The 27,131-nt window shown below is 47.9% G+C and overlaps 1 protein-coding gene and 2 non-coding genes across 4 annotated transcripts in view; 2 read left to right on the plus strand and 1 right to left on the minus strand.

Annotated features, from left to right (window-relative positions):
- LOC139239597 (zinc finger protein 664-like) overlaps positions 1-27,131 on the plus strand; it is a 351,778-nt gene that overhangs the window by 323,610 nt on the left and 1,037 nt on the right. The window lies entirely within an intron of this gene.
- Positions 2,157-2,228, minus strand: trnaw-cca (transfer RNA tryptophan (anticodon CCA)). The gene has a single exon. It is a non-coding gene; the product is annotated as a tRNA-Trp (tRNA).
- Positions 7,942-8,014, plus strand: trnav-uac (transfer RNA valine (anticodon UAC)). The gene has a single exon. It is a non-coding gene; the product is annotated as a tRNA-Val (tRNA).

A 27,131-nucleotide genomic window follows, 5' to 3' on the forward strand; every position in this document is an offset into this window, starting at 1 on the left:
GACGTGGGATCTGGCTATGGCCTTCATTAGGACGATCACCGGGTGCTCGCGGTGGAGCTCTCGGACAAACGCCTCTCAGCCTCGCAAGGGCATAATTACTCGGCTGCCCCACATCAGGCAGTCTGCCTGTAGTGATAGTTCATGCCTGCGCCTATGGAAAGGTTTGATCCCCACGGGGCAGGCATCACGGGTCTCTGCCCAGTCACCAGTCAAAACGCATATTTTGACGAAAGATAACGTGGGGGGGCTGGTCGTCCAGGCTCTGATTTGGTGAGACATCATGGGCGAACCTGTGGATTAAAAGGCACTGATTGCCATGACCATCTCACAGTCCTGTTCGTCCGAACCTTCCGTGGACGCCAGGGGTAGCCTGCTAAGCGCGTCGGCACAGTTGTCTGTGCCTGGTCTGTGCCTTATTATGTAGTCGTAAGACACCAGCATGAGTGCCCACCGCTGAATGTGCGCCGAGGCTTTGGCGTTTATTGCCTTGCACTCAGATAGCAGGGACGTGAGGGGTTTATGGTTGGTTTCTAACCTGAACTTGGCCACGAAAAGGTATTGGTGCATCTTTTTGACACCGTACACGCACGCGAGCGCCTCCTTCTCAACCATACCGTACCCGCACGCCGCCCGCGAAAGTGACCTGGAGGCATAAGCAATAGGTTGTAATTTACCCGCATCATTGACATGCTGCAAAACGCACCCGACCCCGTACGTTGATGCATCACATGTAAGAACTAACTTTTTACCTGGGTCAAAAAAGGATAAAACACTGTTGGAACATAGAAGATTGAGTTCTTTATTGAAGGCGCGTTCTTGGGCGTCCCACAAAACCAATCGCACCCCTTTTTGAGTAGCACGTGGAGAGGCTCCAGCAGCGTGCTCAAGTTCTGCATAAAGTTCCCAAAGTAATTGAATAGCCCGAGAAAGGCGGGCAGTTCCGAGATATTCCAGGGCCTGGGTGCCAGACGAATTGCTTCGGTTTTTGATTCTGTTGGGGAGATTCCATCAGCGGCAATCCTTCTGCCCAAAAATTCAACCTCAGGCGCGAGAAACAGACACTTGGATTTCTTAACTCTTAGGCCTACTCGATCCAATCGACTTAGTACTTCCTGCAAATTGCGGAGATGGGAGTCGGTGTCCCTGCCCGTGATGAGTATGTCATCTTGAAACACAACCGTCCCCAGGATGGACTTGAGCAGACTCTCCATGTTGCGCTGGAATATAGCAGCTGCCGACCCGATGCCGAATGGGCATCGATTGTACATAAAAAGGCCTCGATGTGTGTTGATGGTGGTGAGTAGCTGAGACTCTTCGGTCAGTTCTTGCGTCATATACGCAGATGTAAGATCTCGTTTCGAGAAATGTTTTCCTCCAGCCAACGTGGCAAATAGGTCCTCTGCTCTGGGAAGCGGGTATTGGTCCTGTCGGGAGATTCTGTTTATGGTAGACTTGTAATCCCCACAGATTTGTACGGATCCATCAGGCTTCATGACGGGGATGATGGGACTTGACCAGTCGCTAAATTCCACGGATGAGATAATGCCTTCCCGCAGGTCTAGTTCGTGTTCAATCTTTTCCCTCATCACATAAGGCACAGCTCTAGCCTTGTGATGGACCTGTCTGATGTCGATTTTAACTTTAGCCCCTTTGAATGTACCCACACCTGGCTGAAAGAGATGTTCAAAACGACTTAGAATTGCAGAGTAGTGTGAGACACATGACAGTAAGGTGAACGTGTGAACGGCCACACTGCGGAAACATCTCCACCTTCAGCACCAGGTCAGACGGAGATGCTGAGCGAGCAGGTGAACTGCAGGATCCCACTTTTTCGGAGCTGATCTTTGTGCCAAGCAAATGAGTTTTGCTTAATGACAAATAATTAAAGGTGCGAGACGTGGGATTTGAACGCACTTCTTCAGAGCAGACTGAACACAACAGCTTAGACCGCTCGGCTGTCCTGACTATCCAGTGCTGTGTATGGCCACCTGCAGGTTGATTTTGAACTTTTGTGTCTTGTCACAAGAAATAAATGAGGGCAACAGGTGTTTCTCTGACTGACACCGGGGAAACAGTGAGACACACCTTGGAGCACGGGTCTGGTTATTGCCAAACAGCAAAGAAAATATTAATTCCGGGATTACCCAAAGGAGCAGTGACCTCGATGTGATTTGAACACGCAACCTTCTAATCTGGAGTCAGATGCGCTACCGTTGCACCACGAGGCCGACACAGGAAGCTTGAGATGTTCGTCTATATGAAGATTCTGCAATACAAGGGGGTTGAAAATCCCTGTCCATTCCCACCAGGTATCAGAAGAAGCGCTCACCTGCCAGTCACCGTATGTTTTTGTTTAACTTTTGTGTTGTTTTCACGGGTAAGTTCATTAATTATCCCGTCATCTTCTTTTGTACAAAGAAAGAAATGCTGACTGAGGGACAGTCGATACTTCAATCATTTGTTCTGTGCTTTGCATGTTAACTGTTAAACCATATCCCAGTTTACACACTGTGTTTTAGGAGTCTGGTTCAAAATCCTCATCGCTGGCGACACCAGGAATCTGGGGCAACTTTTGTCATATTTAACAGCACTGGTTATTCCGACACGCCAAAGTTCCCCGGTGGATCCGTTTTCTCTCGCTAGAAGTTATCTATTTATTGGTGAAATAAAGAGCAATTAAGGAATAAGGGAGCCCTTTTGCTAAGAGAATAAATAGCAAATAAAAACAGCAAATGCTGGAAATCTCAGCAGGTCAGTTAGCATTTGCCAGGAGACGAGACTCGCCTCCGATTATTCCCCAAAAGGACATTTAAACATAATGTTCCCGCCCGGGATCAAACCGGCGGCTTTTCACGTGTAAAGCAAACGTGATAACCGCTACACTAGGGAAACCTCTGGCACAGCAGCCCCAACAGAGGGGAGCTGACCAGTGAGCTTCCTCTGTGCTGATCACCACTGATTTTTAATGTGGAAGCAAGTCATCCTCGACTCCGGGGATTATCTAAGAAGAGAGGAGGATCAGGAATGTGTTGGCTCACCTGAAACAACTTCTGTCCCACACTGAAAGTTCTCAATCCTTCTCCTCCGCTGCCTTTACAGAAATGTCACGGATCACTCAGCCACCGTGTTCACTTCCACATCCTCACAGTGGGGCCACAGAGGCTCCTACCGTCTCCCCGCGATCAGCGAACTTGCCCAGTTTGTAAAATTAAACCCGGGACACGTGTCCAGCAAAGGGCAGGAGAAGCGGGAGAGTGTGTAAGCTCGTTCTGTAACAGATAGTAGTGGGGTTATTAACGGCGATTACAGCAATCATTAATCCTCTCACACACCTCAATTATGTTTCTGCGATGAACTGATTGAGAATGGAAAGGGTTAATGCTCGGGATCTTAACCACTCGACCAGGGAACAGCTTCGATAATTTGTATAAATATAAAAATATATATTTACTTATGGACCTGAATTTCAACGGCTAGCTGTCTAGACCTCATGGCGCAATGGTAGTGGGAACTAAATTTTGCTAAGAAAGACTTACATTTCTGCAGAGCCTTTCAGGAACTCATGTCGCCCCAAAGCATTTACAGCCGTTGAGTTATGTTTGAAGTGTTGTAGTGTGGGGAAAGATGTAACCAAATCAACCCACACGGAACCTCAACTCATTGCGAAGGAGTTCGGTGCAAATAATCAGGTGCCTCAGGGACTTGGACTTTCTTTTGAATGAGTTCTGCTTGTTCTGCATTCAAGCTTGAAACAGCAACTGGGCTTCCATCTCACGGGAGCAGCGTGTAGTGGTTAGCGAGTAGGTGACGAGGTTTGGGGTTGATGTGCATCACTTTCAATCTTTTGAAATTTCACCAAGCAAAGGAATGGTGAATCCAACTGTCCCTGCAAGCATTTAGTTCGCGTTTAATCACAGGAATATCCGCAGTCAGGAGCTGAAAAGGAATTAAACCTAATACCGGCTTCGGGACAATCAGAATACTTGCTCACAGACAAGGCACCGGAAGGCTGGAAGGTAGATCACACTGGTTGTAGGAGAGCTGGTTGGTGGTGACATGGAAGTGGCTGCAGTGTGCGGGATCAGACTGCTTCCACGCATCGACAATGAATGTCCCTCCATTTATTTGGGAAAAGTGCAACTGAAAGTGGACAAGTTCCATCCCGGTCAGAGCAATCTGAAGCTTTAACTGACGGACACCCTGGTTTGTGATGTCTTGCAGTATACACTTGCGTCAGTCTCTGTGGCGCAATGGGTTAGCGTGTTCGGTTGCTGACCCAAAAGTTGGTGGTTTAAGCCAACTTAGGGACTTCAACTGTTTTCCCCAAGGATACTGTGCCGCACAGTTCCAGGTTGTCATTGTGTGCTTTGGTGTCACGAATATATTCCGCAAACATTGCCAGCTGTGCTGTTATCCAATTAGTTCCCACTCCAATACTTTTATGAGCATTCAGTTCAAGTGTCGAGTTTGAGTGCATGCAGAACTGAACATCGATATCAGAAAATTTAACAAGGCTGTGGGACATTGTGTTTTGTTAATATTGAAACATTAATATGAATAAATCCATTTTTTCTAATATTTAATTAAACGGGTTTTCAAAATGTTTCCGCCCAGTTTCGAACCAAAGATCATTCGCGGGTGAAGAAAATGTGACAACCACTACACTACGGAAACACTGCAATTGAAGTGATGTTAGGAACATAACCAGAGCTTTCACCGACACAGCTGGCCTACACTTCAGGAGCTGGTTTTACGAGAATAGAAAGACGTTGCTATATTTAGGAAGTCTGTGAGTGTGGCAGGAATTGATCTCGTGTTTCCCAGACTTTAAACATAGGAACAGGAGATGACCATTTAGCAGCAAGTGGTTAGGATCTGGAATGCACGGCTTAAAAGGGTGGTGGAGGCAGACTCAATCTTAGCTTTCAAACGGGAGCTGAATCAGTGTCTGAAGGAAAAACAATTGCAGGGAAAGGGCGGGGGAGTGGGACTCGCTGAGAGTCGGCACGGGCTCGACGGGCCGAATGGGCTTCCGTGCTGTAACCATTCCATGATTCTATAAGTTAGTGGCACAGTTCATAGTGTGGGTGGAAGCAGAACATTGCAAAGGGACATGGATTGAGTTGGCAAAACTAGAGGCATCTGATTCAGGAGATTCCGGTGAAGCGGAAATTCGGGAGTTTAATGTCTTTGAAACGAACATTTTTGTTTTGTGCAGCTTCGGTCAGAGAAATGTTTGTGAAAGGAATTTTTTGCAGAAAGGGATGCAGCATTTCATCTTCTGTCTTAAAACTTCTTTCTGGGTGTCGGGTCACATTTCCTTTCGATGTTATTCTTCCAGAGTGTATATTTTCTTTGGTGTTTCACAATAACCAGACCCTTGCTCTAAAGTCAGTCTCACTGTTGCCCCAGTCTCCTGTTGATGTTACCAGCAATGAACATTTTGAACCGGACCCCGAAAGCGGTGTGTAAAATGGTTTATGGTTTAAGAATTAACTTGCAGAGCAGAGATAAATTATCCAATTATGGACTCTCCTTCAGTTAGAATTTCTTTATTTGTGCAAAAGAAGATCATCGGTTAATTAACGATGTATTCCCGTGAAAGCAACATAAAATGTAGTTAAAAAGTAATCAACAAACTTGGTGTTCGAACCCGAGAACCTGAGATTAAAAATCTCACGCTGTATCAACTGAGCTCGCTGTGCTTCTGCTAAAGCAAACGTTTTTGTCACTGATTGCAACCAGGCGCCTGTTGGCTCCGCCCCAGATGTTTAAACTTGATGTCGAAGAACTGCCAGGATCTTCTTGAATGGTGGACCAGGCTCGAGGGGCCGAATGGCCTACTCCGGCTCCTAATCCTTACATGTTTATGATCGTGCATGAGGAGAAAGTTCCAGAAAATATTCCCACCCGGTGAGCTTTCGTGTGTGAGGCGAACGTGTTAACCGCTACACTGCGGAAACATCTCCACTTTCAGCACCAGGTCAGACGGAAATGTTAAGCGAACAGGTGAACTGCTGAATCCCACTTTTAAGGAGCTGGCCGTGGTGCCAAGCAAATGAGTTTTGCTCAATGACTAAAAATAAGAAAAGGGATTTGAAACCGCGCTTTAAGAGCAGACTGCAAACTGAACGCAGCACCTTCAACGGCTCGGCCATCCAGACTGTAAGTTCATTTAAATTTTGAACTTTTGTGTCTTGTTACATGAAGTGAATGAGAGCATCTGGCATATCTGTGCCTGACACCAGGGAAACAGTGAGACAAACCTTGGAGCAAGTGTGAGGTTATTGCCAAACAGCAAAGAAGTTTACAACTCTTGAGGAATAATGATCCCGACATGATTTGAATACACAGCCTTATGATTTCGAGTCAGACACACGACCGTTGCCCCACGAGGTCTATACTGCAAATTGTTCATGTTTGTATACATGAAGGTTCCTGAAACACAGTTTCATTTACCCTGCATTGGTGCAATGAAAGGGCTTTAAAATCCGCGGCCACTCCCACCGTGGGTCAGACAGCATCAGAAGCAGTGCCCACCTGTCACTCACCCTCTCACGCCCGCTTTCATCACCTGCTGCCCGCGGACTGCAGCAAATCCAGTTCATCATCATCATATGCAGTCCCTCGAAGCGAGGATGACTTGCTTCCTCGCCAAAAAAGGATGAGTTCACAGGTGTTTCAATATTCCAGGTCCTGAAATGTATGTTGAAGGGTGGAAGATACCTGTGCGTGGATTTTTTTAACGTGTGATGGCCGTTGCACCCCAGCCATCACACGGGCTTGACAGAGCGAAGTATTCGTCCAGTGGCAAGGGTTAAACAAGACGACTGGAGACCAGCTCTGCTGCACGGACCCAGTGCGCACACATATCGCAGTGTGGGCTGGCCCGTGCTGCCCCTGGGCCCCTGGCCTTGAACTCACCCCGCCCCTGGGCCCTGATCACATCCCTCCACAGTCTCTCGCCACTCTTTCGCCCCGATCTCGCCGCTCCTGCTGCATCTGCCCACGCTCCAATCACCGACCTGGACCTTGATGACATCACACTTCGCTGCCGCCGCCCTCCTGCACCAGCTCGCGCTGCTCCCTGGAGGAGTCTCCCGGGATCTCCAAGCTGCTCCCAGGACCGCTCGCCGTTCCTTTTATGGCCCCGACCTGCCGCTGGTGTTCTCCCGTTAGTGTATCCAGGCTGTGTGTGGCCACCCCGAGCGCAGCAGAGGGGTTTCTGCATTCATTCTGGGTGGGGACAGTATCTTTCCCCTTCTCTCTTCCTCTTGTCTGTATCCCTGGGCTTTTATTTCTCTATTCCCCCTGTCTCAGTTTCTCGTGTTTAAAAGGGAACAAAAGATGAAATGGGTTTCATTGTGGAACAATTTACTTCACTCAAAGTTAGATGCACTGCTGTTCGCCATGAGGTCAAGGTAGCTAGCCGTTGATATTCAGGTTCATATATAAATATATATAAATATATCAACATCTATCATAACTGTTCCCTGGTGGTCGAGGGGTTAAGATTCGGCGCACGAACCTGGTAACGATACTCGATCAATTAATCGCATAAAAATAATTGAGGTCTGTGAGACAATTAATAATTGCTGTAAGCATCATGAATACCAATACTTTCTGTGATAGACCGAGCTTACAGACTATCTGGCTTCTCCTGCCCTTTGCCGGGCACGTGTTCCGGGTTTAATTTAATAAACTGGGTGAGTTCGCTGATCGCGGGGAGACGGTAGGAGCCTCTGTGGCCCCACTGTGAGGATGTGGAAGTGAACACGGTGGCTGGGTGATCCGTGACATTTCTGTAAAGGGCAGCGGAGGAGAAGGATTGAGAGCTTTCAGTGTGGGACAGAAGTTGTTTCAGGTGAGCCTCCTCATTTCCGATCAGCACAGAGGGAGCTCACTGGTCAGCTCCCCTCTGTTGGGGCTGTTGTGCCAGTTGTTTCTGTAGTGTAGTGGTTATCATGTTTGCTTTACACGCAAAAAGTCCCTGGTTCGATCCCAGGCAGAAGCATTTTGTTTAAACTTGCCAAATGGGAACAATCGGAGGCGAGTTGAGTCTCCTGGCAAATGCTGCCTGATTTGCTGAGATTTGCAGAATTTGCTGTTTTTATTTGCTATTTATTTTCCTGGCAAAGGGGCTCCCTTATTCCTTCATTGTTCTTTATTTCACTTCAATAATAGATAACTTTCAGTGAGAGAAAACGGATCCACCGGGGACCTTTTGCGTGTGAGGCCAACGTGATATCCGCCACACTGCAGCCCATCAAAGGGTGAGAAACCACTGAATATAAAGGATGAGCTCACAAATATCAGGGGCAGTGCAGTCTGGTCAACGTCAAACCCTCCTTTCTTTTTCAGCAGAGGCATGAACGGGAATCAGACGCCACAAAGTTTAATTAAAGACATAAATACAAGTAACACTTCTAAATCTTTTCACTGTAAAATTCTTTTATTTTATTTGAAATCCTGCTGCATTGAATCTGAAAATGAGCACCGTAGGATTTTAGCTTCACTACTGATTCTATTTTCTGTGCACGGTCGGAATAACCGGTGCTGTTAAATTTGACAAAAGTTGCCCCAGATTCCTGGTGTCATCAGCAATGAAGAATTTTGAACCAGACTCCTAAAATCCAGTGAGAAAAATGGGTCAACATGCATAAGAACATAAGAAGATAAGAAATAGGAGCAGTAGTCGACCATACGCCCCTCGAGCCTGCTCCGACATTTAATACGATCATGGCCGATCCGATCATGGACTCAGGTCCACTTCCCTGCCCGCTCCCCAAAGCACAGGACAAATGATTGAAGAATCGACTCTTCCTCAGTTAGCATTTCTTTCATTGTGCAAAAGAAGGTGAGGGGTTAATGAATGATGCTTTCCCGTGAAAACAATACAAAAGTTTTAGAAAAAAACATACGGTGACTGGCAGGTGAGCGCTGCTTCTGATACCTGGTGGGAATGGGCGGGGATTTTAAAGCCCCTTGTATTGTGAAACCTTCATATCGCCTAACATCTCAGACTTCATGTGTGGACCTTGTGACGCAATGGTTGCGCGCCTGACTCCAAATCGAAAGGTTGTGTGTTCTAATCATGTTGGGGTTGCAATTATTTTCAACATTGTTCTTCCAGAAAATATTTTCTTTGCTGTTTGGCAATAACCAGACCCTTGCTCCAAGATCTGTCTCACTGTTTCCCCGGTGTCAGGCAGAGATACGCCTGCTGCCCTCATTTATTTCATGTGTCAGGACACAAAAGTTCAAAATCAACCTGCAGGTGGCCACATCTAGCATTGAATACACAGGGTGGCGGAGTGGTTTAAAGTGCTGTGTTCAGATCGCAGTCTCCTCTGGAGATGCAAGTTCGACTTTGACATTTCTTATTTTTAATCATTTATTGAAAATAATTGTTCGACACCACGACCAACTCCTTAAAAGTGGGATTCTGCAGTCCACCTGCTCGCTTCACATTTCTGTCTGACCTGGTGCTGAAAGTGGAGATGTTTCCGCAGTGTCGCGCTTAACACGTTCGCCTCACAAGCGAAAGCTCCCTGGCCGAGAATATTTTCTGGAGCTTTTTCCTCATACATGCTCAGGGGCGCGTTCTGTCCTGAACACTCGAGCTAAAGTGCTGAGTTCATTGCCCATGTTGTTAGCAGCCTGCCAGTGAATCTGTTTAAGATGTTCAAACAGATTCCTGACAAAGCTGTCCCGGCTCGCTTCCCGGAGACACCGTGGTCACCAGTGCCCCAGTTTCAGTGGGTCAGCCCCCGGAGGTTGGCCATCCGTCAGAAAATACCCAAGATCAGGGATCAGTCTACGGACAGGGATCCCCAGCCGGCAGCCTACGGCGGTGAGGGACTCACAGGAGAGGTCGTGGTGGACCAGCCACTAACTGAGAGTCCCCAGCCTACAGCCCCCGGCTGTGCAGAACCCTCAGTTAATGAAATAAACTCAGCAGCCACACCTAAAGGGGAAGTGTGTTGTTGCCCCGGAGGGTCCATTCCCCCGATAATGTGGGACTCAGGCACATCTCCAGTCAGAACACTCTGGGTCCTGCGGTAAAGACCGCCTTACCGCCGGCCACACAGGCAAACCAGAGGCTGAATAAGGGTAGGAGAAGAACAGGGATTAACTTGGCCAGTCGGAGACGGGTGACAGATGTATATAATAGCATGATATGAGTTGAAGAATGTTGAAGAGTTCTAGTTTTAAATTAAGATTTTAGAAATTTCAGGTCACCACAACCTCACGAGGAATCCATGGGTAAAGAAGTAGTGAGAGGAATAAGATCGGTTATGAAGGAGTTGTGGCCGGCAGTGTAAGGGGTGGTTTTCAGGGGGTCAGCTTGCCCTTCTGACCTTATATGAGCGGTTCCGAATCGCTCGCTGACCCTTGGTTCTCGACACTGGAATTATGAAGGGACTGTGAAAGACTTGGACAGACAATCGGCTTCCAGGTAGGAAGCAGATATGGCTTTATTGTGTTTATAAAGAAGTAAAAGGCACACCTTTAATAACACACACAGACCAATACACACTGAGGGGTACAACACATTGAATAAATTGTAAAATTACAGCCTGTGGGGAAAAGAATACAGCTTAAACTGTAAATGGAGTAAAGAGGAGAATGCAGATACATTTACACAAGTTATCCCAGCCTCCGCCCTCCCAATCCCCCTAACTAACTAAGTCATAGCTCTTAGGGTTCAGGGGCTATGCTCACCAATCCCTTTAGACAGTTGCCGGTGAATCGTGGTTTCGGGGTTCGCTGCACTTGGCCTTCTAGGCGAGCCGTACCCCGGACAGAGGAGAGGACTTCGGACTGCGTAGTCTTCGGTTCGGGTGCGTCCATTGATACGCTAAGTTGCGTTTTGGATGTATGGGGTAAGTACCGACTTTCTTTGGTTAGGAATAGTTTTAGTTAGTCCCTTTTGGTAATTTCTCCCCCGTTGGGTCGTGCAGAAGTAGATTGTAGAGTGATTGTCAATTTGGTTGCTGACAACCTTTCGTTTCGTGGGCCTCGTTCTCGGTCAGTTCTTGATGAATTCTGGTAGTTTCCTTCACTGTTCCATTTCTTCACTGTAGAGGAAGCAGGCTGCTTGTGTCTGTGTCTGTGGTCCAGTCTAGGTCCTTGTTCGAGTCAGTGCGAGTTCCAGTCTGTGTTCTGTTAGTTTTTCCTTGTAAAACTGGGGGATAGATATATCCCCCAAAAAAGGCTTTGTTATCTCCCATCAAATCTCTTGGGCTCTGTTTAAACTGTTCTGTCCATTGATTTTCAAATGTCTCCTTTGTCGGCAGTAACTCGATTAGGGTGTGAGAATGTGCTATCACTGGTTTTGCATTGTTTTAGGATTGTCCAGTTTCCTCACCATGATTTTCATTGTGCTTGATTGGGAAATTCGATTATCTCTTAGGGGGTGACTAGTTCCCCCCAGACAGTCTGGGATCCTTAATACATGAATGTGCTTCACAGAGTTTAGCCCCACCTTCTGTACTCAGTAACTCTTTTTCGCAGCCAAAATGTTGTAGAATCTTAAAATTGATCTGCTCCTTCCCATAGATGTTTAGGGGATCTCAGGCTTCTGAAATTTAGGTCCATTTTGAATTCTCTTTCCTATGAGTCCAAACACAGGGGGGTCGGGGGGGGGGGTCTCGATGAGTGCATTCCCTTTTATCCCCTGCAGCGTCGTCTGCCCCTTTAAACTCATTTTAAAAGCCCAGAAAGGGATTCTTCTTCTCTGCAGGGGAAAGGTACCCGGCATCTTTGCGAGATATTGGTAAATTCTACATTCCCCCGCTGTGATACCATGTCATTTATGGTATCATCTTACAGGTGAGCAAAGTTCCTGGCTCTCAAGAAATGAACTAATACCAAAATATGCATTACACTTATGCAACATCACCACAGATACACACTTTTCCCTTTACAGGTACAAACTTTTTACGTTTCCACCCTCCCAGCTTGGAGGGTGTTCAATCCCTACAATTGCATTTCAGCACAGTTACATTTCATTTCAATTGCATTATATTCACCAGCATGTAGGCAACGTACAACCACATTACAGAAGGAAGAACATAGATTAAAATTAAACAACATCTATTGATTTCCTGAGGTTTGTCCCTCACCCGATAATGTCTGGATCCTGCCCTTGAGAACTGCTCTCAGGCTGGCAGACACACAAGACAAACTCAAAACAATCACCCAAACATTACTGCAACATTACTCTCAATTCTAAACTAAACCTTAAAATGTAAAATGATGCAGTCAGCCACCTTCGACTAAAAATTAGAGCTATGTACAACCGCCACCCGTCTCCGGCTGGCCTGGTGAGTCCCTGTCAGGCCCATGCCTGGTGCGGTCTGATAGCCGGCCGGATGCTCGGGTTTCCCTGCAGCCGGTGAGCTGGAGACCCTTGTCTCTGGGACAGCTCGATGCTACTGCTCCTATGAGACCCTCACCGCTGGAGGCGGCTGGCTGGGGGTCCCTACTCTGAGCGGCCTCTGTACTTCTGACCTTTGGCCTTTCCTGTCGGGCTGCCCTTCTCCGAGGATCGAATCTCTGAGGCTCAGCTGCCGGTGACCACGGTATCTTTGGCCGTGGTTTACGGAGGGTCCTTCTCAGGGCTTGGGTGACTGGGGGTGCGTCCGAATCCCAAACGATGGGTGGGATAGCCCCTCCAGTTGTGCAATTCACCGTCCCTATAGGCACGGTTTCTGAGCATGCCACATTCACTGTGGGCCCTCCACCGTCGGGGGCGGCCAACGGAGGGTCCCTGTCCTGAGGACAGTTCACCCCTCCCGGCTGCCCTCTGTGCTTGGCTGACCCTGGGTTGTACAGCTTGCACTGGTTGATGTGGAACCACTTAGTACAGCGGGGCAGCTTTATCGCATAGACCATCGGGCTTGCCTTGTCGACAATGCTATATGGCCCCATATATAATGCTTCACAAACCCCGACCCAAGCATGGTTCCTCACCATGACCTGGTCCCCTATCGTGGTGTTTGCTGGGTTCTAGCAGCAAACGGTTACTCTGATGCTGTCTGCCCATGTTACTAGCAGCCTGCCAGCGAATCTGTTTGAGGTGTTCAAACAGGTTCCTGACAAACCAGTCCCAGTTCACCTCTCTGTGCTGACCTTCTGTGAGCACCGGGGCTAGGACATGGGTGGGGGTCCGCATGATCCGGCCAGTCATGAGCTCGCATGGGGACTACCCCGTGCTCTTTGACTGGCTGGCTCGGATCCCCATTCGACCAATGGTAAGACCTCTACCCACTTTTGGGGTGAGTTTCCCATTTCCTTCCGCAGCCTTTCTTTAATGGTGTAGTTTAAAAGCTCCACATTACCCGATGACTGTGGATTGTGGGCAATGTGCCATTTCCCCTCAATGCCGAGCACCTTAAGGGTTGCCTGCATTACCTGCCCGGTGAAATGGCTCCCCTGGTCCGACTCCACATACTGTGGGAGTCCCCACCGGGAGAACACTTCCCTCACTAGAATCTTAGCTGTCCCTAGTGCGCTGGCTGTTCGGCAGTTGAAAGCTTCAACCCATTTTGAGAACACGTTCACCAGGATTAGGCAGTATTTGTAGCCTCCCTGGGCGGTGGGTAGGGGCCCGATGTAGTCAATTTGGATTGACTGCCATGGTCCCTCTACCCTCCTGACGTGTCCGAGGGACACCTTCCTTTTCTGGGAGTCAGGGTTGTTCGCAGACACACCAGGCCTGTTCACACAGAACTCGCGGACGTCCTCCCTGAGTCCCGGCCACCATCCTGCCTGTTCCACCCGTTGCCAGGTGGTCTCAGGCCCGGGGTGTCCCGCTCCTGGACCCTCATGGGCCAGTTTTAGGAATTTCCTCTGGTGCTGCTGTGGCACGAACCATTGTCCCTCTTTAAACAGCATGCCTTCCTTAACAGTAATGGCTGCTGTGCCGTACGGACCTTCTACTCTCTCTCCTCTAGCTAGCGCGTTCAGGACAGCTTTCAGGACCGGGTCCTGTGCCTGAACTCTTTTTAAGTCCGGGGCCAAAGCTATCCCTGTACTCTCTGCTGCCCTGTTCTTATTCTTGACCGCTGCTATGCGGCCGGTGTCATAGGGGTCCCAGAACTTTACCGTGCGGGCACCTTCTTTGGCCAGTTTGTCAGCCTGTTGGTTTCCCTCTGCACGGGGTTCGGTTTTTGAATGGGCCTTCACCTTATGTATGTAGACCTTTCCTTCTTCCCCCACCGCTGTCATGATTTTATCCAGCAGGGGCTTGATTGCCAGGGGTCTCCCGTCAGCGGACGTGTATCCGCGACGGGACCATATAGCCAGGTACTCTGTACACGAATTGCAGGTGAACATACTGTCCGAGCAAATCGTGTACGGGATAGGGAATTCCTCGGGGTGGGACACCACGCACATTACGGCGGACAGTTCAGCATGCTGGGCGCTCATGGTGCTGCGGAGCTTGATTACCCGGGCAATACCTGACCTTGGGTCATAGGCTCCGCAATCAGTGAGTCGTTTGCCAGCAGATACCATGCTGGACCCGTCCACGTAGATGTCCCGGCCTGTAGGGTGTAACCCAGCCCGAAGGCAAATGTTCACCTCCCATACCCCTTCTATGGAGCACCTGTGGGCTTTCCCCGGGTAGATTAGGTTGGCTGCGAGCCTTGGCTCGCGGGGGCCTTCTACTCTGAGGTCCATCTGGGAGAGGAGCAGGGTCCAGCGAGCAATGCGGGCACTGCTCACCATCCCGTTCTCAATCCTCCCATCTAGGAGCATCTGAATAGGTGTGTGGTGGGTTAGGAGTGTTAGAGGAGAACCTCCCTTGAAGATCAAGGATCTTTTCGTTGCCCAATGTGTGGCGGGGAGGTGTCTCTCACAGTTGGAGTACCCCTTCTCCACATCTGTGAAGATCCTGGAGGAGTAAACCACCGGTCTCAGCTGGCCGTGCCGCTCTTGAAGCAGCACTGAGCTCAAACTGTCCCCGCTGGCTGCCACCTCCAGGAAAAACTCCTTTCCTAAATCTATCGCTCCTTAGGCTGGCGCGGTCTGCAAGTCCTTCTTGAGCTGATTAAATGCTGCCTCGCAACTCTCATCCCAGTCCCACTCTGCCCCCTTGTGTAGGAGCCTGAGCAGAGGGGCTGCGGTGGCTACATAATCCTCAATGAAGTCTCTGCGGTGCCCAGTGAGCCCTGGAAAGGATCTTACCCCTGTCACTGTGTTGGGGGCTGGTAACTCCTGTACTGCCTCCCTTCTAGCCTTGTCTATGGCCCTTTCCCCAGCGCGCACAGTCAGCCCCAGGAATTTGACTTCCTTCTGGCCGATCTGTGCCTTATTCGGGTTTACTTTAAACCCTTCTTCTTTTAGCAGCTCCAGCAGTTCAGCCAGCAGTGGGCCATGCTCCTCCCCCTGATCGGTGAACAGGAGCAGGTCATCCATATACTGCACCAACTGCTGGGGTCTGCTAAAGCCCTTTAAACAGTTCGCCATACATTGGTGAAAAATGCTGGGACTGTTGTGGAAGCCCTGGGGAAGACAGTTCCACGTGTATTGTTGGCTCTTAAAGGTAAAGGCGAACTTATACTGATCCTCCCGATTTAAAAGAATGGACCAGAACCCATTTGAAATGTCCAACACCGTGAAAGTGGTCGCGGATGCTGGAATACTCCCTATGAGGTCCGCTACGGCTGCTACAGTGGGTGCACAGGCAGGGATATTCTTATTTAGCACTCGATAGTCCATGGTGGCCCTCCATGAGTTGTCCCATTTCTTAACCGGCCACAGTGGAGAGTTCACATGGGTAGCTATCGGTCTTAACACCCCTTGCTCTACCAGTGATCCCAGCGCCGTTGTCAGGACTGCCTCTGCCTCCCTGGGGAAGTTATATTGCTTTTGTGGTCGGGTCATGGGGTCCCCTTCTATACTAACTTCCACCCCCGTTACCCTGCCACAGTCATGTTTGTGCGTGGCGAATGCTACAAGGTGTGCCCGTACATATGCCTGGTACTCCACTGGGGTGTTACTGACCAGTAATTCCAAGTCATAACCCTCCTTTGGCTTCACGGTACACAACGTTCCCTTGGCCCCTTTTTCTGGGATCACCGCCACCTCACCTTCCCTGTCTGTCCCTATGGCTCCCCATAGACAGTGGTTCCTCAGCTCCACTAGGATCTAGTGGCTAATGATAAAATCAGCCCCCAGGATACCTTTTCCCTCCTGCTCCCATTTCATCAGGACACACTTCCATTTGCTTTTGAGTGTTCCTAACTGAATGGTGAGCGGGATGGGAAACGAACCAGTTTGCTCGTTGCCTGTGAAGCCCACTAGACTGTACGGGACCCCGTTCGATAGAGGTGAGGTAGCCGGGTTATCTGCATGTACAAGGGTGCAGGAAGCACCAGTATCTAGCAGGTAGGTCCCGTTCACTTTTTCCAACTCCATTGTAACGCACGGTCTCTTCCAGGCATCGTACTCTAGGGAACACAGGTACACAGGCTGCGCTGGCTCTAGTCATACACATGGGTGGGTTGGAGCAGAGGGATTTACCGTACCAGCTACTGTACCGGTTGCGGTAGCTACTGCTCCCAGTCCATTTACACGTGTCTGTAAGGTGGCTACGAGTGTCTCATATGAGTCGGGTGTTCCTGCCCCGGCCTTACGGGCTGGGGTTGGAGCGTCTTTTCCCTTAGTCTCTTTCCATGGGTTCCTACAGTCCTTCCTCCAGTGCCCACTTTTCCCACACCCAAAACATTCACCCCCTTTGTGGGGAGGGTTCCCACCTTCCTGATGCCACTCTCTCTTGCCTTGGTTGGTTTAATCTCATGGACCTTCCCGTTCCGGTAAGCCAGGGTCAACTGTCTGACCACTGCCTCCTCGGTGGTTCTGGGATCTCTTGGATCGAACCAGACCTGGGCTTTTGCCTTTACTCCAGGTAAGCTGTTTGCCACCAGGCTGCGGAGCCAGTGAGCCAACTCGTTAGGGGCCAGGTGGGCCCGGTCAAGAACACCACTGCAGGCCCTTTCGTACACCGGCCACAACCTGTCGGCGAAAGCTTGTGGAGTCTCCCCATAGAGCTGTACTGCCTTCTCCACTCGGGAGAAAGGACTCCCGTCGTTCATACTCATGGCTTCTAGAACCTCCTCCTTAACCGTAGCGTACGTGTTTCGCCCCTTTCTGCTGCCTGCAGAGAGGGAATGGCACTGCTTGGTGTCTAGCGAGAAGAGCAGCAGCTTAGCATGCTCTGAATCATTGCACCCGTTAATATCCCCTGTGTGTTCCACTTCCAGGAAGTGTACCGAGGGATCCCCCTGTTGGGTGAGCTTACTTAGGTGGCCTATCATAGCCCTCAGTTTTTGGGTGTCATGGGGGCTATTAAATTGCTTACTGGGGGTCCTGCTGCCCCATTTGCACCAGGTGGGCCAAACATCTGCTGCCGGACCGAGTGCATTGGCCGTGGTTCCAGCCCTCCTTGTATTGGCTTGCCTGCTTCCCCCTGCTACCAAACCGATTTAAAACTCGGGGCCGACGGTGTTGGTAGTTCGCAATCCTTGCCTGCCCCGGACTCTGGTTGACACCCCCGCTGCTCTGGGCTGTTCCCGGGAGCTGCAGGCGGTGACTGCGGGGTTTCTCCTTGCTCTACTCGGTGTTCCTGGGCTAAACCCGGGTTTATCAGGCACACCATGCCTTTAACCCGGGACAGAGCAAGGTTCAAGCCTTGGATCAGCTGCTGGCAGGGGCCGTTGTCACCTGCCTCAAATTCCCTGGTACTGGCGACCTTATAGGCTACCTGAATGTCTTTCACCCTCTCCCCATAATCTTTAACTTGCTTGGCAAGGCAGGAATTCTATTCCCGCAATGCAAGTTCGCTATTCTTGGCTTCAATAATCTGACACTGTAAAAGCTCCAGTTGGGTTTTGTGCCTTTCTTTAGTGAGCTCTCTACATTCCTTTCACTGTCCCACCTCAGTCCACAGCCTTTCCCCGACTGTGTCCTTTGCACTGGACCTCTCTTCTGCCTGCCTCAATACTCCCTTTAATTTCTCATTCTCCTCATCTAGAAGCCGGATCTGTCGCTGAAGGCAAATTTGCCAAATGGCCTTCTCTATTGACTTTTTATGGTCCTTGCTCTCGTTCCATTGAGCTGCAGCATCTTCTGGACGCTCAGCATACAATAGATCGAGTACCCACTCCTTAGCCACATTTACCCTCTTAAACACATACGAGGAAAACCCCTCTTCCTTTTTGCTTCTTTTCATGAAACCAGTCTCTCTCTTATCACGTCCCTTGCCCCAGAGGCCCTTGGTGGTCACCATTATGTAAGGGGTGGTTTTCGGAGGGTCAGCTTTCCCTTCTGCCCTTAAATGAATCGCTCCCACACCCTTGGTTCTAGACACTTGAATTATAAAGGGGCTGTGACAGACTTGGGCAAACAATCGGTTTCAAGATAGGAAGCAGGTATGGCTTTATTGTGTTTAAAAGGAAGTAAAAGCCACATCTTTAATAACACACACAGAATAGTAATAGCAATAGACACTAAGGGGTACAACACGTTGAATAAATTGTCAACATACAGCCTATGGGGAAAAGAATACAGCTTAAACTCTAAATGGGGTAAAGAGGAGAATTCAGATACATTTACACGAGTTATCCTAGCCTCCCCCGCTCTCAATTCCCCTGACTAACTAAGTTATAGCTCTGGGGGTTCAGGAGCTCTGCTCACCAATCCCATTTGACAGTTGGCGGTGAATCGCGGTTTTGTGGTTCACTGCACTTGGCCTTCGAGGCGAGCCGTACCCCGGATGGAGGAGAGGACTTCAGACTGCGTAGTCTTCAGTTGGGGTGATGCGGTAAGTTGCGTTTTGGATATATGGAGTAAGTACCCACTTTCTTTGGTTAGGAATAGTTTTAGTTAGTCCTTTTTGGTAATTTCTCACCCGTTGGTCGTTTAGAAGTAGATTGTAGAGTGGAAATAAATGTCGATTCTTCGGTTTTTGCTGAGTTGATTTCGGTTGGTCGTTTCGCTGGTTGTGGTGGCCCGGGTTATCAATTTGGTTGCTGACAACCATCCGTTTCGTGGGCATCATGCTGTTTGCATGTTCGGTCGGTCCTTGATGATTTCTTGCAGTTTTCTCCACTACTCCATTTCTTCACTCCCCACCTCCGGCTGCTTGTGTTCTTTTCCTTGTAAAACTGGGAATAGATATAATCCCAAAAAGGCTTCCTTATCTCCCACCAAATCTGGCCCAGCTCTTTGTTTCAAGGGAGCTGCTCATTAGTTTTGAGCTCTCTTCTTTGTCAGAATTTGTCGGGCTTGTTCAGCAGTAATTTGATTGAGTTGTGTCGTTTAGATAATGGTTGGTAATTTGATTATCTATTAGGGGGTGAATTGGTGTTGCATAGTTCCCCCAGACAGTCTGGGATCCTTAATACACGAATTTGCTTCACAGAGGTTAGCCCCATGTATTCGGTAACTCTTTTTTCGCAGCCAAAATGTTGTAGAATCTTAAAATTGATATGCTGCTTCCCATAGCTGTTTAGGGGATCTCAGGCTTCTGTAATTGAGGTACAAATTAAATTCTCTTTCTTATGAGTTAAAACACTGTGGGGGCTCCATGAATGCATCCCCTTTTATCCCATGCAGGCCTTGTCTTCCTCTTTAAACTCATTTGTGTCCCGAACTTTGTCCTTCCATTTCAAAAAGTCCAGAAAGGGATTCTTCTCCTTTGCAGGGGAACAGGTACAAGGAATCTTTGCGAAATATTGGTAAATTCTACATCTCCAAAGCAAGTAAAGCAAATATTAAATATGGAAACCAAAACTGCACGCATTATTCCAGGTCTTGCCTCACCAATCTCCTTTATAACTGCAATAAGACTTCCCTGCTTTTATACTCCATCCCCTTTGCAATAAAGGCCAAGATTCAATTGGCCTTCTGATCAATTGCTGTACCTGCATGCTAACCTTTTGTGTTTCATGCACAAGTGCCCGCAGGTCCCGCTGTTACTGCAGCACTGTGCAATTTTTCTCCATTTAAATAATAACTTGTCTTTGATTTTTTTCTGCCAAAGTGCATAAACTTGCACTTTCCAACATTATACTCCATCTGCCAAATTTTAGCCCACTCACTTAGCCTGGCTATGTTGTTTTGCAGATTTGTTGTGTCCTCCTCACACATTGCTTTTCCTCCAATCTTTGGCTATGTTACCCTCGGTCCCTTCTTCCAAGTCGTTAATATAGATTATAAATAGTTGGGGTCCCAGCACTCATCCCTGCAGCACCCCACTAGTTACTGTTTACCAACCAGAGAATGAACCATTTATCCCGACTCTCTGTTTTCCGTTAGTTAGCAAATCCTCTATCCATGCTAATATATTACGCCCAACCCCGTGAACTTTTATCTTGTGCAGTAATCTTTTATGTGGAACCTTGTCAAAATGCCTTCTGGAAGTCCAAATACACCACATCCAATTGGTTCCCCTTTATCCACCCTGTTCATTACATCCTCAAAGAATTCCAGCAAATTTGTCAACCATGACTTCCCTTTCATAAATCCATGCAGACTCTGCCTGACTGAATTATTTTTTTCCAAAAGTCGGAGGAGCAGTGACCAGAGGAGGTGTGAGCAGCGGCCTTTCAAGGCCCAGCGGGAGTCCGGGGATCGGCGGCAGTCGGAGGAGCAGTGGCTGGAGGAGCAGCGAGCAGCGAGCTACAGCTGGTGCAGGGTCAAAAGTAAGAAAGAAGTCAAAAGTAATCAAAGGGTGACATCACAGCCAAGAGGGTAAGTGATTGGCTGGTTGAGTGGTGATAAGTTTTCTGTTTCTTTGTCTTTCTTCTTGTTCTTAGCAGCAAGAAATCTTTGGCATGTTGCCAAATTAAGTAATCAAATGGTTAAGTCATGGCAGGAGAGCACGGACACGTGTCATGCGCCTCCTGTGCCATGTGGGAAGTCAGGGGCGCTTCGAGTGTTCCTGATGACTACATGTGCAAGAAGTGTATCCAGCTGCAGCTCCTGACTGGTCACATTGCGGCACTGGAGCTGCGCATGGAGTCACTCTGGAGCATCCGCGATGCTGAGGATGTCGTGAATAGCACGTTTAGTGTGTTGGTCACTCCGCGGGTAAAGGTTACTCAGGCAGATAGGGAATGGGTGACCATCAGGAAGAGCAGTGGAAGGAAGGTAATGCAGGAGTACCCTGGTGTCATCCCCCTGCAAAACAGATACACCACCTTGGATGCTGTTGGAGGAGATGACTCATCAGGGGAAGGCAGCAGCAGCCAAGTCCATGGCACCAGGGATGGCTCTGCTGCACAGGATGGCAGGAAAAAGAGTGGGAGAACTATAGTGATAGGGGATTCTATTGCAAGAGGAAAAGATAAATGTTTCTGCGGCTGCAATCGAGACTCCAGAATGGAATTTTGCCTCCCTGGTGCAAAAGTCAAGGATGTCTCGGAGCGGCTGCAGTGCATTCTGGAGGGGAAGGGTGAACAGCCAGCTGTCGTGGTACATATAGGTACCAACAATATAGGAAAAAAACGGGATGAGGTCCTACAAGCTGAGTTTAGGGAGCTAGGAGTTAAATTAAAAAGTAGGATCTCAAAGGTAGTAATCTCAGGATTGCTACCAGTGCCACGTGCAATCGGAGTAGGAATTGCAGGATAGCTCAGATGACTATGTGGCTTGATGAATAGTTCAGGGGGTAGGGATTCAAATTCCTGGGACATGGGAACTGGTTCTGGGGGAGGTGGGACCAGTACAAATCGGACGGTCTGCACCTGGTCAGAACCGGAACCAATGTCTAGGGGAGTGTTTGCTAGTGCTGTTAAGGATGGGTTAAACTGATATGGCAGGGGGATGGGAACCTATGCAGGGAGATAGAAGGAAGTAAAATGGGTGCAGAAGCAAAAGATAGAAAGAAGAAAAATAAAAGTGGAGGGCAGAGAAACACATGGCAAAAATCAAAAAGGGCCACATTACAGCAAAATTCTAAAGGGAGAAAGTGAATTAAAAAGACAAGCCTGAAGGCTCTGTGCCTCAATGCGAGGAGTATTTGTAATAAGGTGGCTGAATTAACTGCATCAACAGCAATTAACAAATATGATATAATTGGGATTACAGAGACATGGCTCCAGGGTGACCAAGGCTGGGAACTCAACATCCAGACGTATTCAACATTCAAGAAGGATAGACAGAAAGGAAAAGGAGGTCGGGTAATGTTGCTGGTTAAAGAGGAAATTAACGCAATAGTAAGGAAGGACATTAGCTTGGATGGTGTGGAATCTGTATGGATAGAACTGCGGAATACCATAGGGCAGAAAACGCTCGTGGGAGTTGTGCACAGACAACCAAACAGTAGTAGTGAGTTTGGGGACAGCATCAAACAAGAAATTACGGATGTGTAAAGGTACAGAAGTTATCATGGGCAACTTTAATCTACATAGAGATTGGGCTAACCAAACTTGTAGAAATACAGTGGAGGAGGATTTCCTGGAGTGTATTAGGGCTGGTTTTCTTGACCAATATGTCGAGGAACCAACTAGAGGGCTGGCTATCCTAGACTCGGTGATGTGGAATGAGAAAGGACTAATTAGCAATCTTGTTGTGCGAGGACTCTTGGGGAAGAGTGACCACAATATGGTACAATTCTTTATTAAGATGGAGAGTGGCACAGTTAATTCAGAGACGAGAATCCTGAACTTGAGGAAAGGTAACTTCAATGGTATGAGATGTGAATTGGCTAGAATAGACTGGCAAATGAGACTTAAAGGGTTGACGGTGGATAGGCAATGGCAAACATTTAAAGATCATATGGATGAACTTCAACAATTGCACATCCCTGTCTGGAGAAAAAACTGAAACGGGAAATGTGGCTCAACCGTGGCTAAGAAGGGAAATTAGGGATAGTGTTAATTCCAAGGAGAGGCATATAAATTGGCCAGAAAAAGCAGCAAACCTGAGGACTGGGAGAAATTTAGAATTCAGTCGAGGATGACAAAGGGTTTAATTAGGAGCGGAAAAATAGAGTATAAGAGGAAGCTTGCAGGGAACATAAAAACTGACTGCAAAAGCTTCTGCAGATATGTGAAGAGAAAAAGATTAGTGAAGACAAATGTAGGTCACTTGCAGTCAGAATCAGGTGACTTTATAATGGGGAACAAAGAAATGGCAGACCAATTGAACAAATACATTGGTTCTGTTTTCACAAAGGAAGATACATATAACCTTCTGGAAATACTAGGAAACCGAGGGTCTAGCGAGAAGTCGGAACTGAAGGAAATCTTTATCAATCAGGAAATTGTGTTAGACAAATTGATGGGATTGAAGGCTGATAAATCCCTGGGGCCTGATAGTCTTCATTCCAGAGTATTTAAGGAAGTAGCCCTAGAAATAGTGGATGCATTGGTGATCATTTTCCAACAGTCTATCGACTCTGGATCAGTTCCTATGGACTGGAGGGGAACTAATGCAACAACACTTTTTAAAAAAGGAGGGAGAGAGAAAATGTATAATTATAGACCGGTTCGCCTGACATCAGTAGTGGGGAAAATGGTGGAATCAATTATTAAAGATGAAATAGCAGTACATTTGGAAAGCAGTGACAAGATCGGTCCAAGTCAGCAAGGATTTATGAAAGGGAAATCATGCTTGACAAATCTTCGAGAATTTTTTTAGGATGCAACTAGTAGAGTGGACAAGGGAAAACCAGTGGATGTAATGTGTTTGAACATTCAAAAGGCTTTTGACAAGCTCCCACACAAGAGATTAGCTTGCAAAATTAAAGCATTTGGTATTGGGGGTAATGTATTGACGTGGGTAGAGAACTGGTTGGCAGACAGGTAGCAATGAGCAGGGATAAATGGGTCCTTCTCAGTATGGCAGGCAGTGACTAGTGGGATGCCACTTGACTCAGTGCTGGGACACCAGCTATTTACAATATACATCAACGATTTAGATGGAATCAACAGAATTGATTGTAATATCTCCATGTTTGCAGGTGACTCTAAGCTGGGTGGCAGTGTGAGCTGTGAGGAGGATGCTAATAGGCTGTAGGGTGAATTGCACAGGTTACGTAAGTGGGCAAATACATGGCAGATGCAGTATAGTGTAGATAAATGTGAGGTTATCCACTTTGGTGGCAAAAACGTGAAGGCAGAATATTATCTGAATGGTGACAGATTAGGAAAAGGGGAGGTGCAATGTGACCTGGGTGTCATGGGACATCCATCATTGAAAGTTGGCATGCAGGTACAGCAGGCGGTGAAGAAGACACATGGCATGTTGGCCTTCATAGCTGGGGAATTTGAGTATTGGAGCAGGGAGGTCTTACTGCAGATTTACAGGGCGTTGGTGAGGCGTCATCTGGAATATTGTGTTCAGTTTTGGTCTCCTAATCTGAGGAAGGATGTTCTTGCTATTGAGGGAGTGCGGAGAAGTTTCACCAGACTTATTCATGGGATGGCAGGACTGACATATGAGGAGAGACTGGATCGACTGGGCCTGCATTCACTGGAGTTTAGAAGAATGAGAGGGGATCTCATAGAAACATATAAAATTCTGACGGTACTGGACATGTTAGAGGCAGGAAGAATGTTCCCCATGTTGGGGAAGTCCAGAACCAGGGGTCAGAGTCTAAGGATAAGGGGGAAGCCATTTAGGACCGAGATGTTGAGAAACTTCTTCACTCAGAGAGTTGTTAACCTGTGGAATTCTTTGCCACAGAGAGTTGTTGATGCCAGTTCGTTAGATATATTCAAGAGGGAGTTAGATGTGGCCCTTATGGCTAAAGGGATCAAGAGGTATGGATAGAAAGCAGGAAAGGGGTGCTGAGCTGAATGATCAGCCATGATCTTATTGAATGGTGGTGCAAGCTCGAAGGGCCGAATGGCCTTCTCCTGCACCTATTTTCTACGTTTATATGTTTCTCTGTCCTGCTACTGCTTTTTTAATAATGGACTCCAACATTTTCCCAACCACAGACGTTAGGCTAACTGTTCTATAGTTTCCTGCTTTTTGTCTTCCTCCTTTTTTAAATAGGGGCATTACATTTGCAGTTTTCCAATCTGCTGGTTCCTCCCCAGAATCCAGGCAGTGCATGTCCACAGATCCCTGAAAGTAGCAGGCCAGGTCGATAAGGTGGTTAAGAAGGAATATGGAATGCTTGCCTTTATTATCCGAGGAATAGAATACAAGAGATGGGGTCGGTGGGGCAGGTTTGGCCACTGCTGGAGTACTGCGTGCAGTTCTGGTCGCCATATTACAGGAAGGACATGATTGCACTGAAGAGGATACAGAGGAGATTTACGAGTCTGTTGCCGGGAGTGGAGAATCTTAGCCATGAGGACAGATTGGATAGGCTGGATTTGTTTTCTATGGAACAGAGCCTGAGGGGAGACTTCATTGAGGTGTATAAAATTATGAGGGGCCGAGATATAGTGGATAGAAAGGGCCTATTTCCCTTAGCAGAGGGGTCATCAACAAGGAGGCATAAATTTAAAGTAATTGGGAGAAAGTTTAGAGGGGAAATTTATTCACGCAGAGGGTTGTGGGGGTCTGGAACTCACTGCCTGAAAGGGGGGTAGAGGCAGAAACCCTCACCACATTTAAAAAGTGCTCGGATGTGCACCTGAAGTGCCGTAACCTGCAGGGTTATGGACCTAGAGCTGGAAAGTGGGATTAGGCTGGATAGCCTCTTATTGGCCGGCGCGGACACGATGGACCGAAATGGCCTCCTTCCGTGCTGTAAACCTCTCTGATTCTGTGAACTCCTTCACAAAGAGTTGAGGTGCGTGTGAGGTGACTTGGGCACATCTTTCCTCACGTGACAACTTTTCAAAGGCAACTCAACGGCTGTAAAGCGCTTTGGGGCATCATGAGTTCCTGACAGACGCTGCAGAAATGGAAGTCCTTCTTGGCAAAAGTTCGATGCAAATTCAAAATTCGCGGCAAAATTAGGGCTCGTTCAGGATTTGAACCCGGGACCTCTCACATATTTCAAATAACAACCCCAAAGCTAGAATCACACCTCTAGACCAACAAGTCAACTACATACTTTATTTGGCGATAAGGTGTAACCATTATTAAGCATTTTTAGTTTGTTGCTATTTCTGACAGGAGGAGCACAGGAGACGGAATCAGTGACTTTGTCTTTTTGACATGTCTTCTAAAGCGCCGCACGGTCCCACTCCTGCAGTCAATGAGCTGTCGGGACGTTAATGTATCCATCATCATCATCATCATAGGCGGTCCCTCGGAACGAGGATGACTTGCTTCCACGCCGAAAAAGGATGAGTTCACAGGTGTTTCAATGAAGGACCCGAACGACATCCCGAAGGGTGGAAGATGCCTGTGCGTGGATTTTTTTAACGTGTGGTGGCCGTTGCACCCCAGCCATCACACGGGCTTGACAGAGCGAGGTCTTGGTCCAGTGGTAAGGGTTATCAAAGACGACTGGAGACCAGCTCTGCTGCACGGACCGAGTGCACACACATATCGTAGTGTTGGCTGGCCCGTGCTAGGATTTCAAATAAAGTGAAAGAATTTTACAGTGAAAAGATTTGGAAGTGTTACTTGTATTTGTGTCTTTAATTAAACTTTGTGGCGTTTGACTCCCGTTCATGCCTCTGCTGAATAAGAAAGGAGGGTTTGACGTTGACCAGACTGCACTGCCCCTGATATTTGTGAGCTCATCCTTTATATTCCGTGGTTTCTCGCCCTTTGATGGGCTGCAGTGTAGCGGATATCACGTTGGCCTCACACGCGAAAGGTCCCCGGTGGATCCGTTTTCTCTCATTGAAAGTTATCTAATTATTGAAGATAAATAGAGAGCAATTAAGGAATAAGGGAGCTCTTTTGCCAGGATACATCGCAAATAAAAACAGAAAATGCTGGAAATTTCAGCAGGTCAGGCAGCATTTGGCAGGAGACTAAACTCGCCTCTGATTGTTCTTCTATAGCAAGTTTAAACTTGATGTTTCTGCCTGGTACCAGACCAGGGACCTTTCACATGTAAAGCAAATGTGATAACCACAACAGTACAGAAACCTCAGTCACAACAGCCCCAACAGAGGGGAGATGATCAGTGAACTCCCTCTGTGCTGATCGGGAAAGTCTGTCTCACTGTTTCCCCGGTGTCAGGCCTGCTGCCCTCA

The sequence above is a fragment of the Pristiophorus japonicus genome, chromosome 28 (assembly GCF_044704955.1).
Source record: "Pristiophorus japonicus isolate sPriJap1 chromosome 28, sPriJap1.hap1, whole genome shotgun sequence".
Classification (NCBI taxonomy): Eukaryota; Metazoa; Chordata; class Chondrichthyes; family Pristiophoridae; genus Pristiophorus; species Pristiophorus japonicus.